Source organism: Sorex araneus, chromosome 2, assembly GCF_027595985.1.
Source record: "Sorex araneus isolate mSorAra2 chromosome 2, mSorAra2.pri, whole genome shotgun sequence".
NCBI lineage: Eukaryota > Metazoa > Chordata > Mammalia > Eulipotyphla > Soricidae > Sorex > Sorex araneus.
In genome coordinates, this window is record NC_073303.1 from 13,858,384 (window position 1) to 13,872,219 (window position 13,836).

The 13,836-nt window shown below is 41.5% G+C and overlaps 1 pseudogene; it reads right to left on the bottom strand.

Moving 5' to 3' along the window:
* Positions 1 to 10,592: 10,592 nt before the first annotated feature.
* LOC101539307 (protein FAM136A-like) lies at positions 10,593 to 11,009 on the bottom strand (annotated as a pseudogene).
* Positions 11,010 to 13,836: the final 2,827 nt, after the last annotated feature.

Below are 13,836 nucleotides of genomic sequence, written 5' to 3' on the forward strand. Positions count from 1 at the left end.
TTTGTCCCAGCACAGATTTTTAGCAGCCTCTCCTTACTCATCTTTCCCAATGATTGGAGGCTTCTTTCAGGGTCAGAGGAATGAGACCTGTTATTGTTACTGTTTCTGGCATATCAAATATGCCATGGGGAGCTTGCCAGGATCTGCCGTGCTGGTGGGATACTCTTAGTAGTTTGCCAGGCTCTCCGAGAGGCATATATACTTGTTTCCCTCTATGATGATGTGTCACTCACGTGTGAGGAATATGTTCACTCATGTTTGAGGCTTAGCCCAAGCATGTGGAAAGCAGCCTGGAGCATGGCAGCAGTTAGGTAGTGGAAGTCAGCTGACTGGGCTGGGGGGGGCTCTCACCCACCCCCTTCTGGGGCGCCCCAAGTGAAAACAGCCTGGCTCAGAGTCTGGTTGCATGGCATAGGAGGAAATCTACCTGTTTATATTTATATGTTTGAATTCTTCTGATAGATACACAAAGGCAGTATTGCTGACTTATATGATAGCTCTAACTTTAGATTGTTTACTTTTTTTAATTGTAATATAAGTAACATGGTTACAATAGTGATAAGGTTTGTGGTATTGGTATACATGCACTGCCACTAACAGGCCTATGACTCTCCACCGGTGTCGCTAAGAAGGTTCCTACCACAGTTATTACTATTATCATTATTATTATTATTATTATTATTATTATTATTATTGCTGGGGGTTGGGTATTCCCACTTGTGCTTAGAGTCTTGGGTACACTCCCAGTGATACTGTGCCTGTTTGGTGCTTGGTTCTTTGTCCTGGTGATTATGTGCATCCCAGAACTGTGCTTGGGGTCACCAGAGCCACATGTGGCATTGTTTAACTTAGGTGCCACCATAGGGGGCTGGAGCAATAGCACAGTGGGTAGGGCGTTTGCCTTGCACGCAGCCGACCCGGGTTCGATTCCCAGCATCCCATATGGTCCCCTGAGCACCGCCAGGGGTGATTCCTGAGTGCAGAGCCAGGAGTAACCTCTGTGCATCATCGGGTGTGACCCAAAAAGCAAAAAAATTAAAAAAAAATAACTTAGGTGCCACCAGGATTATGTTCGTGGTGCTCAGGGAATCACACAGTACCATGGATTGAATTCAAGGACTCATGCATGCAAGATATGTCTTCCACTCTTTCACAGTTTGCTCTGGACACATAAAATTTTTTTAAAAAAACACACTTTTTATATCTAAATAAGGTGCTATATGTAAAATACTAGTTTCTGGGATGATGATTCAGGTAATAAATATTAATTTCAATCCAATAAATGAATTCCACTGGTATAAAGACATTTTTGCTCTAAAGAAACAGAATTTTAGCAGTGGGAATTGGTGCTGTACAAACTGTGATATAGTCCAGAATAAGGCTGGTGAGATCAAATTGGTTGTAAAAATACTGGGAAACACCTAGTAGAAAGATAGTATATTGTCCAGAGACATTAGGTAAAATAGTAAATCAGGTGAAAATATATCAAGGATCTACCTTTTTTTTGGGGGGGATGTCACACCCAGTGATGCACAGGGGTTACTCCTGGCTCACGCACTCAAGAATTACTCCTGGCAGTGCTCAGGGGACCATATAGCATGCTGGGAATCAAACCCTGGTTGACTGTGTGTAAGGCAAACGTTCTACCTGCTGTGCTATTGTTTTAGCCCCCTGAATGCATCTTTTGAGTGTCAGAGGATCAGGTGGAGACTTGGCACCAGTGGTCCTGAGCACAGAGCCAGCGGCCCCTGAGTGCTGCCAGCCCCAAGGATCTACCTTTGTTTGTTTGTTTGTTTGTTTTTTGTGTCACACCCGGCAATGCACAGGGTTTATTCCTGGCTCTGCACTCAGGAATTACCGCAGGCGGTGCTCAGGGGTCCATATGGGATGCTGGGAGTCAAACCAGGGTTAGCATGTGCAAGGCAAATGCCCTACCCGCTGTGCTATTACTTCAGCCCAAGGATCTACCTTTTTATGTTAAATAAGAGATTTTAGTTGCCTTAGGCAGTATACAGATATTTGATTTGTATATTGTCCTTGAAAATGTCAGGCATGATGAGACTTCAGTACTAAGAGGATAAATGTCTATGGTGAAGTATCATAATCCTGTAGTAAGAAGTAGTTTCAAGTGACAGGTTTGAGAGTCCTATCTCTTTCTGTCTTATTCAGCACTTTTTTACCTAATAGGCTCCACAACTAAGGTGCATCGAAAGTGATGCTGAGCTTGCAGGTGTGGACCTGACAGTTCAACTCTAGGCCTAGGGCAGCAGGTCTTGGCCTGGCTGTGCTTGAGGCCCAGCCATGTTGGGTGGAGAGCAGTGATGGATGTTGAACTCAGGGCCTAACTGCATACAAGGTGTGCGCCACATTCACTTGTGTCTTTAGTGAGTACTTCTTCTTGGCCCATCCTTAGTGATAGTCACTGATTAAACGTGAAAGAGATGAAATATGTTGAACAACAGAATACAAATCCAATGTTCTGAGCTCATATCATGATATTGAAAAGCATGCATTTGCAGTTCGGCAATTAGGTCCACATAAGAAAAAAAACTGATGGTGTAAAATACTCAATGACTTCAGACAAGTTAGTCATGAGCGAGGTAGCATTTATAAAGTTACTGTCAGGCTTAAATGAGCCTCACTCATTAGAGAACCTCCAGAAAAACCCAGGTATGAGGGACTCATGACTGAACAAGCCTCTGCCCCCCAGCTCTCAAGTTTTCCAGTAGCTTGGCAGTCACACCCACAAACTGCCCCCGGGACCATATAATATCATCACTGGCCAAAAAGAGAGAGACATAGGCCCTACCTATGAGTGAATCTACTCAATAATCATATTCTAAATTTCAGGATTCCTGGAGCACGTGGTCATGAATGTGACTGTGTAACCTCTAATATTCTAGCCCACTGATGTACCAAAAGTAGCACACATTTGTTTGGGTTTTACATACATGCTTTTTATCTCTTATACAAGGGGTTAAATGGCTCCAGGATGATATACAACGATCTTCACACACACACTTTCCTTTATGGTGGTGGGAAGGTGCATGGTAGTGGGATTGGTGTTTGAATATTAAATGTAGTGAATTATTGTGAACAACTTTATGAAACTGAATTAAATTAAAAAATTAAAAATAAATGTCACTGTGATTTTACTGTGCAGTAAAAACATTATTTCACACAACTCATGTCTATTGAATGCCTGTGATGTGCAAAGAACATGAAGTAGAAAACAGTATACAGGTGGACTCTATCACATAGACAACAAATAGCCACATTGGAGGTATAGTGGTAAGCATGGCTGCCTTCCATATTGCAACAGATATTTTATGAGTTTGTTTTTTAGGTAAAGTTATGTATATTTATTGTTTCATAGGTTTACATTTTTGAATTGAACCCTAATTTATAAGAATATAAATGTTTAAAAGGTTTAGAGTTTCAAGGGTTACCACACCCACCATCAAAATGCCAATATCTCTCCCGCATGTCTCTAAGACTCTTCCCAGTTGTCCTTCCTACTTGGTCATTATCAATCTTATTGATAGAATCAAAAATTTGTTTTCACTGAACTTTGCCTCTTCCCTCGTGTTGATGCTTTGTATATCACATGTGAATTGTCACATGTGAGTGAGATCCTATGATGTTTGTCCATATCATTCTGACTTCTTTCATTTAGTGTAACCCTTTAAATTCCACCCATCTTGTTACAAAAGGCAAGATTTCAACTTTTCTAAAAGCTGAATACTTTTCCGTTGTGGATGGGTCTTCTTTATCCATTTAGTTTTCCTTAGATGCTTGAGTCATTCTCAGGTCTTGACTATTGTAAATAGTGCTACACAAAACATAGGTGTGCATTTATCTTTCCTGTCTCTTTTGTTTATTGAGATAACACTGATTTACAACAGTGCAAATGTTTATATTCCCTCTTCGAACAATGTGACAGTGCTAAAAATACCATGAGCAATAGCGTAGTACTGTGTCCCTTCACCACTGACCATAGGATCCTTGTGGGTTTTTTTTATACCCAGGAGTGGAATTACTGGATTACATAATTTTTCCGCAAGAAATCTTCCCGCTGTCTTCTATAGATTATGGACCAAATTACAGTCCTGTTAATTGAATACATATTCCTTTTGCTTTACAGCCCTGCCATCATTTATTCTTTCTGACCTTTTGTATATAGGACATTCTCACAGGTATGATTTTTGAAATCTCATTGTCATTTTAATTTGCATTTCCTTGAAAATGACTAATATGGTTATTTATATGTGCCTGTTGGCCATCTGTGAATTTATTTTAGTGAAGGGTCTATTTAGTTTTTTTATCATGTGGGTGTTTATGTTTTGTGTTGAAATCTGAAGTTCTTATAAATCTTGGCTAGTACTTGGTTAGATGGATAGTGTGTGAATATTTCTCCCCATTCTTTAAGGTATATTTTATGTTTTAATGATACTTTCTTTTACTTTGCCAAAAATTTTTAGTTCAATATAATCCCATTTAATTTTGCTTTTGTATTGCTTGCCAATGGAGTCAAATCTCTTAAGATAATGCTGAAACCGATGTCATCGTTTGTCTTGCCTTTGTGTTCATCAACAAATATGTTTAGGTCTAACATCCAGGTCTTTAATTTTGGGTTAATTTTTGTGCATGGTATTACTGATCCCATTTTGTTATCTTGCATGTAGCTATCGCTCCAGTCCTGGGTTCAATTCCTCTGTCCCTCTTGGAGAGCCCAGCAAGCTACCGACAGTATCCCACCCGCATGCCAGAGCCTGGCAAGCTACCCGTGGCATTTTCGATATGCCAAAAACAGTAACAACAAGTCTCATGATGGAGACGTTACTGGTGCCCACTCTAGCAAATCGATGAACAACAGGACGACAGTGCTACAGTGCTACAGTGCATGTAGATATCCAGTTTTCTTAGCACAATTTGCTGTAGAGACTTTTCTTTCTCCGTTCCATGCTCTTGGCTTCTTTGGCATAATTGTCTTTAGAAATGAGAATCCTGGGTTCTTAAATCTATTTCATTTTTCTGTGTGTTTTCACTACAATATCCATATTCTTTTGATTACTCTTATTTTGTAGTATAGTTTGAGGTTAGAAAACATGATGCTTCTCAGCTATGTTCTTCAGGATGGCATTGACAAAACCCTTCGACGTCTCCTGTGGTCTCATGTTAATTTTAGTAACGTTTGCTTCATTCTGAATGAATGCCATCTCAATTTTGATAAAGATTGTGTTGAATCTGCATGTTGTGTGTACTGCTTTGGGTAGGATAGTCTTTAACAATATCAACAGTTCCAATTTATCAGCATGGAATAGATTTCCATTTCTTATGCCTTCTATTTGTCTTAATAGTGGTATACTTTTTAATGGAAAAGTCATACTTCCTCTGTTAAGTTTGTAATTCCTTAATTCTTTTTGATGCAAATATAAATGGAATATTTCCTTGCTTTGTTTCTATCTAGTCTGTTCTTTATATGTATAAATGTGGCAAATTTTATATTGACTTTGTAGTCTACTTCTTTTTTATATTGGTCTGTTTCTAATATAATTTTAGTAAAACATTAAGAATATTATCATGTCATAATGTTTACTTCTTTTTTTCCAATTTATATCCTTCTCACTTATTTTTCTTGCCAAGTTGCCATAACTTGTACTTCTCATACTGTGTTGAAAAATAGTGGTGAGAGTGTAAAACCTAGTATTAAAAAGGAAAATTTGTCTTTGCTTTGCCATTGAGCATTTTTGTTATGAATTTAGCTGTGGGATTATTGTTTATGGCCTTTGTTACAGTGAGATATGTTTATTCTATTCCCACTTTGTCATGAATTTTTATCATAAATATTGAAGCTTATATTTTAATAGAATAAAAAGAAACAGAGTAAATTATATGTGTAAATTAAAAGTGTAAATGACACACTTTTAATTTTCTTCACCAGTACAAGGGCCAGAGAAATAACTCCAATGACTGGCATGCATGCATTACATGTACAAGATCCTGAGTTTATTTATTTTTATCTTTTTAAAAAAAATTTGTTTCATTTTTATAAAGTTGTTCACAATAGTTTATAGCATTTAATATTCCAACACCAATCCCACCACCATTACAGCTTCCCATCACCATATTTTGAATGTTCCCACCCCGACCCCAAAAACCTGCCCCCAAAGCAAGACCTACATAATTAATTTTGTATTGCTGATTATGAATAATCAGTTAAAAATGATCAAAAAAAGTTTCCTTGGAGGAAATTGTGTGAAGATTGTTGTATTGCACCCTGGAGCCATTAAGCCCTTGTGTTGGTACATCAGTTGTATAGAGTAGTAGATGTGAATGAGGCTGCATGCTCCAGGATTCTAGAATATAATGATATAGCTGTTAACTTAATTTTTTTAACTTAATTTTTTTTTAACTGGATGGTAGCTTTGGAATCGGAGGCATCTCTGCAGTGTGTTGCCCTTGCGCTGCTCTCTTCTGAGAGATTAATTTGTGAGTCTCTGGATTATGGTTGTTAATGAACTTATATGGCACCAGAGGCAGTTCGTGGGCATGACTTCCAGGCTACCAGAAGCACAGGGAAGGGAGATGGGGGAAAGGACCCTGAGTTTAATCTCAGTCACTGCATGGTTCCCACTAGACCTTTGGGTCTGAGTGCACTGGATCTCAGAACCCAAGCATGGAACCATCTTGCCTGTAAGCTGACTTGAATATCGGTTGGAGTGGGTCTGGGAATCCCTGCTTGGGAGGCCCAAAATAAAGAATTCCCAGTACACGTTTGAACTGTCAAGATAAAACTTTATGGTCCTAGATATGCAATGAAGTAAGGTATATGCTGGGTATTAGGGTTGGGGAAGGCTTCTTTGAGTAAATGATTTTTACTGAGACCCAATTGATGATAATAAACTAGAAAGAGACTCAGATACAGAGAGAAACAAAGTAAGACAGTTCTCCAAATAGAGAAAACATTCTTAGTAAGAAAGTTTAGCCAAAAATGAGGATATAGCATGAAAAAGGACATCTCAGGATTAAGCTTTAAAGGAATGAAATTTATTGGCAAGATCAGTCATAATTAGACAACTAATATAAGGTGTGTTGTGATAAGTGCTCCAAGAGCGATAGAGTAAACTCTTGCAGAGCATAGGAGATAATGTGGGTTTTCTTGGGGAAAAGGGAATCTTCAAGAGGATGAACATTGCATTTGGTTCCTATAAAAAGAGATGGCTTCAGAAGGAATGGCTAGGGTTTTCTCAATATCTAAAAACTGGCTAAAAGAGGATACTGTCACTGTCACTGTTATTGTCACCCTGTTGCTCATCGATTTGTTTGAGCGGGCACCAGTAACATCTCTCATGGAGAGACTTATTGTTACTGTCTTTGGCATATCCATATGCCACGGGTAGCTTGCCAGGCTCTGCCGTGTGGGCGAGATACTCTCAATAGCTTGCCTGGCTCTCCGAGAGGGGGGAGGAATCCAATACAGGTTGCGTGAAAGGCAAATGCCCTACTCGCTCTAGCCCCAAAGAGGATAAAACAACAATGATTGAAGTTACAGATTTTAAGTTAATGAGAGGCTAAGGAAAAGTTAGGTGGATGCGATGGGATTAAGAGAATTAAGCAAAGCGAGTTTTGGAGCAGAAGATTACTCAAAAGTCTGGTGTGAGTCCCTGAGTGTGACCCCTGGTACCATACGCCCTACCCAACACTGCTAGGTCAACAACGCTAGTGACATGTGAGCACTGTGAGGGGTGACCCCACTTGCTCTCAGCATCCTGGGCCAGAGTAGCCAAATTAACTAACTAGAGTTCCGACCTGTTTAAGCCCACAATTCATTGCTGAGTAATTCTGGGAGTTGCTCTTGACTCCTCAAGAAAACTTGGGGAGAAGAAGACAAAAACAACAACTAAACAATATTCCCTCCCCCCAAAAAAATTTCCAAGCCTCCAGCACTACAAAAAGAGAAGGGATGCTTTAGAATTATTTTACAGCACTCAAATTAAAAACTGAACTAACTACATTTGCTGCATTTATTATACTTGAGACTTGTGAGACTTGTTACTATTTTTGACATATCGAATACACCACAGAGAGCTTGTCAGGCTCGGCCGTGCGGGCGAGTAACAAGTCTCACAATGGAGATGTTACTGGTGCCCACTCTAGCAAATCGATGAGCAACAGGATGACAGTGACATTGACAGTGATTGTACTTGAAGTTATTTATTTTTTTTTTTTGCTTTTTGGGTCACACCCAGCGATGCTCAGGGGTTACTCCTGGCTTTGCACTCAGAAATTACTCCTGGCAGTGCTTGGGGGACCATATGGGATGCCGGGGATCGAACCCGGGTTGGCCGCGTGCAAGGCAAACAACCTACCCGCTGTGCTATCGCTCCGGCCCCTGTATTTGAAGTTATTGGTGACTTTAACACAAGTGGATTAAGCTTTGACTTTTAAAAAGTGAGGAAGCGGAATTTGCACATAGAATACCCAAAATTGTAATGTCCTAGTGACAGGATCCGTATGAAGTTCATTTATTGGGTGTGTTTTGGGAAGGAAGATAAATGTAATAATCACATAGCGGTTGCACTAAAATTAATTTCAATTGTTGGATAAATGGATATTTGGGAGAAGCAAGGTTAATTATATAGGAAATAGGACAAGACTTTGGGGAAAAAGATCTGAGATTTTACTCTGGCTCTAGCAAACTACTAAATTTGTGACCTTGGGCAAGTCATTTAACCACTCCAAGCCCCAGTTTCTCACTTGTAAAGTAAGGGACAATGGTAATTGATCTAACTTCTCTAGAGAATTGGGGAGATTACGAAGGTAAGAAACTGCACATGGATGTTCTTTTTACACTTGCTACATGTACAATCCATATCCAATAGGAGATAATATTGCACCGCTAGAAGGATTTGAAGCTCTGCCAGGGACTGATGAGGAAGTCTGCTCAATGGGTCTTCTTTTTTTTTTTTTTGGAGGAAAAATTAAATCTTATTTATTTTTTAGAACCAAACCACTAGGAAAATATATCACAATCTTGAACATCAAACAGACAGGCTATAGTATCAAGTAAAGCATTGGTAAAAAGACAAGGCCCTTATCAAAATGATAAGGCGCTGGTACCGGGACAATGAAGGATGTCAAGCCCCAGGCAAAAGTGTATTTGGTAAACGGGTTGTTTTCCTTTGCTCTAAAGGAGTCACAACTTCTGCCAACCCTAGCTACTTGCTTTTTTCTCTCTGTTGCCAAGGGGTTGCTTCCCTAGGGCTCTGTCATTTTAGGGCCAGTGCATACTGAGGTTAGGCTTTCCTTGCCCTCTACCTATGGAAGCCGGGTTTTTCTAGATCCAGTCAAACTCAACAGTAAAGAGTCGCTCTATCACTGTTCATTCCTGGTATACACCCAACCGACTCCCCTCTCTCTCCCAGGGAGAGTGTCTCAACGCTATCCTGTCACTCAGTTGCAGGGAGCCTCAGGTCCATTCTGGCAGCCAGTAACAGAGAAGCTCCGCCTCAAACTCACTGTAATATCACCTGTCATGTTTCTGCAGGGTCTCCAAGCTGAAAGACGCAATGCGGGAAAATTTCAAGTAGTGTACATTTACATTGTGATGGCCACAAATAGACACCAATCACTTCAAAGTTCTTAAACAAACTATCCTTGTTTCCCAATTCTATCTTAAAGCAATTTCTTGCTCTTGCATACAAAATAAAACCAAGCAAAATACAGACCAGTTCCCTCCCCCCACCAAATTAGAGACCTTATGGATTTTTACTTTACCGGTTTATAAAAAACAATGTAGTGATCTTTTTTTTTTTGGGCTTTTTTTGGGTCACACCTGGCCATGCAAAGGGTTGCTCCTGGCTCTGCACTCAGGAATCACTCCCGGCGGTGCTCAGGGGACCATATGGGATGCTGGGAATCGAACCCAGGTCGGCCGCGTGCAAGGCAAATGCCCTACCGCTGTGCTATCACTCCAGCCCCACAGAGGATAAAACAACAATAATTGAAGTTACAGATTTTAAGTTAATGATAGGCTAAGGAAAAGTTAGGTGGATGCGATGGGATTATGAGAATTAAGCTAAGCGAGTTTTGGAGCAGAAGATTACTCAAAAGTCTGGTGTGAGTCCCTGAGTGTGACCCCTGGTACCATACACCCCTAGTGATCTTTATAGTCAACAGGAGGTTGGGACAAAGACCTCCCTTCATTCTCCATCAGGTCACTAGCAGATGAGAGGAACCTGCCAGCTTTCTGGTACCCAACTGAGTGCTAAGAAGCAGCTGGCACATTGGAGAACTGTGGTCTGGTACGAGCGATCCTACAGCCAGGACAAACACTTGCCACGGATATTTAGGTTCTCAAATGTCTCCTGTGTTATCTCTGATCCAAACTTAAGCACCCGATTTTTTCTTTTTACTTCTAAGGCTGGAAAAATAAAGGAACCAGTGTCCAGAGGCAAGTAAGCAGCCTTAAACTTGCTGCCTTCTTTTTTTTTTTCCTTCATTTGTTCACACTGTTTAAGACCAACATTCCCATTTTCTCTTCCAAAGAGACTCCTGCCCTTAGTCTCCAGGACCTGGAGCACAGACTTCTATTTTGCAATGGATGAGAGAGACTCTTTCATCTTTTGGGTCATGGTTGGGATGAGATGCATGTGGTCATCCACACGCTTGGCCACACAACTCTCCAGCTGTCATTTCACCTGAAGCTCTTTACTCCCTGCATCCACTGAACCTTTGGCTTTGTCATTGCAAGGCACGGTGCACGGGGCCAGGCGGACCTGGAACTTCTCCAGCTCCCCCGTCACCAGGGCCTGGGCTTGGGCCAGCGGTGCATGGCAGCTCCCAGTGCACTGGCGCACTTGCTGCATGGTCGCCTGGGTGTCCTCACAGAAGCTGGCACTGCACCGGAACATGACACTCAGCATCTTCCGGATGTTCTCGCGCTCCAGGCTCTTCACCATGGAGTCCACCGCCTCCTGCACCCGGAGCTGCTGCACCTCGGCCATGGCGACCCCACGCTCCACTCAATGGCTCTTCTTAGACGCCCTTCTCAGAGATACTTGGCATGTGTTTGAGTAGAACCCATGACTTGTAAGCAGAAGTGTGTGCCACTCCCAGGCCTTAACTGTTGAAACCTCTTGCTTTTAATGCTTGATGCACATGATTAGGGGGACTCTGAATACACACACACACAGATATAGACATATGCAATATATACTAATAAGCATACCAATACACTTATAGTTATTTTTTATATTTGTGGATATATGACTTTTTCTACCAATACAGTTTGCAAATATATACAATTTTAAGGAAAGTGATTATGTGATTTCTATTGCTTACTTCATTCATAGATCCTCTGTGTTGATCTAATCTGACCTGTGCTATGCTGGATCTTGACTCAGTTTCCCCTATATGTTTATGGAAGCCAGACAGGCTTGGTGGTTTAGTCATCTTTGCTGACTTGACTTGGTTATGGCGGATCTAGGATGCCTGTGAGCTAGAGTGACTTACCTCTGTTTTGCATACCTATCAGATCTGCTGATTAACCTGTGCTTGTCCCCATGAAAAGAATGAGTAGCACAATCTTACAAAAAGGCAAGCACAATAATAAGTGTATGCTTTTTGGGTGCTTGGGAAGGAGCAAGATGTTAGAAAGCAGGAACATCGATTGAAAGTATTAATACAATCAGTCCACCGCAGGCATAATTTATCACAAAAATTCAAATGCATAGTGATGCATTTCACAGACATAGAAAGGAACAGGAACACACTGGACTATTACCAACGTCTAGCACATACGTGAGGTATATAGGAACTTTATTTAGTTTTCGCATTGCAGTTATGCTTATTGACCCGTATAGACATAGCACATATTTCTTTTTGTAGATACCAAATGCTGTTGCTTCCTCCTCCTCCTCCTCCTTCTTTCTTCTTCTCCTCCTCCTTCTTTCTTCTTCTCCTCCTCCTTCTTTCTTCTTCTTCTTTCTTCTTCTTCTTCTTTCTTCTTCTTCTTCTTCTTCTTCTTCTTCTTCTTCTTCTTCTTCTTCTTCTTCTTCTTCTTCTTCTTCTTCTTCTTCTTCTTCTTCTTCTCTCTTCTTCTTCTTCTTCTTCCTTCTTCTTCTTCTTCTTCTTCTTCTTCTTCTTCTTCTTCCTTTAGATATGGGAAATACTGAAGGGCCAATTTGGAAAAATTCGGGAAATCCAGTGTAAGAGTGGGGCTCTTGGATTCTCTCGTCTTTTAATTTCTGCAAAACAAGAGAGTAAAAGTGGCTTTCTAATCGAGAATTGTGACTTTGACAAAGAAATCACTTATTGAAAGGAGCTGAAACTTTGCCAAACCAGTGCGAATAATTCTCTCTCTGGAGACCTCAGATCCAGTTTCAACAATGTCAGAAAGGCACTTTGCCTACTGCTCTACTTTCCTCTCGTTCATTTCTGTTTGTTTTATTCCTGGAACAAAGATGCCCCAGCTTGTCTTCAAAAGACTTCCACAGGAATATGAAAGAGTGGGGAATTTGGAACATGCTCCAGTTCATATAAAACTCCTGATTTTTTTTTCAAAGTGCTCCTAGTCAGACCTAGATCCCAGACCTCTGGGGTTCGAGCCCTTCATCTTTAGCTGCCGCTTGGCTTTGCTCGCCCCTCTCCAAAAGACTTGGAGAATTACTTGAAACGGAGGCGGGCAGCTGCTGCTTCCTCCCCCAACACAAAAGAATGAATGTTCGCACGGGCCCTTTGAAGCTGTGGTGTCACGCATGTGCTCTTATTAATAATAAACTGCAGCTCTGCTTCACACCATCTGAGAAGACAGGAGTGCACCACCACCAAGGAGTTTTTATTCCGACCAGTGCGCTGAGCCCAGATACCGCTCAGCTCCAGCCCAGAGCTGGTCCCAGGGCTCTAGAGAAAGAAAGGAAGCAGCTGGGGAGAAACCAAAGCAACAGCTACCACCCGGCATGTTAAAAAAAAAGGAGAGAGACAGAGAGGGAAAAGAATAAAAGTTTAAAAGGAGCCTTTGGTACCCTTCGTGATCAGCGCCTGCAGGAAAGAGTATTTCAGTCAGAACGTGGGTGTGAGACTCAGGACCCCCCCCAAGTCCTGAGGGTGGAGGACTTTCGTTCTTTGGTTGGAAAAGGGTGGATCTTTGGTTCTTTGTGCATTCTGAGGAAGGCGGCACTGCCTGGGTTTTGTGCTGAGCCTGCTTAGACAAGAAAGAAGGCGGGCCTGATCACAATCGACTATTGGCTTGCTTTCCCTGTTTAAGTGCTTGTTGTCCTTCCTTCCTCCTTCCTTCCTTCCTTCCTCCCTCCCTTCCTTCTTCTTCCTTCCTTCCTTCTTCCTTCCTTCCTTCCTTCCTTCCTTCCTTCCTTCCTTCCTTCCTTCCTTCCTTCCTTCCTCCCTCCCTTCCTCCCTCCCTCCCTCCCTTCCTCCCTCCCTTCCTTCCTCCCTCCCTCCCTTCCTCCCTCCCTTCTTCCTTCTCTTCCTTCCTTCCTTCCTTCCTTCCTTCCTTCCTTCCTTCCTTCCTTCCTTCCTTCCTTCCCTTCCTTCCTATCCTTCCTTCCTTCCTTGAAACCATAAATATCAGTCACATGTAGGTTTTTTGCCCAATACACGCAGACTTCCCATGCCTGACTCTGAGGAAGGAGCTGTAAAATGAAGCTACTGTAAATATCAGTTAAGACTTCAGAGTAGGCCCCACCTAGAAAGGCAAGTGTAAACGCAGAGCTCGGGACTGCAAAGGCCGGTTTTATTTGAACTTCTAAAAGCAAAAGAAATCAAAAGTAAAAGACCAGGTACATCAACTGCAAACAGTGAGTAAGAAACAGGAAC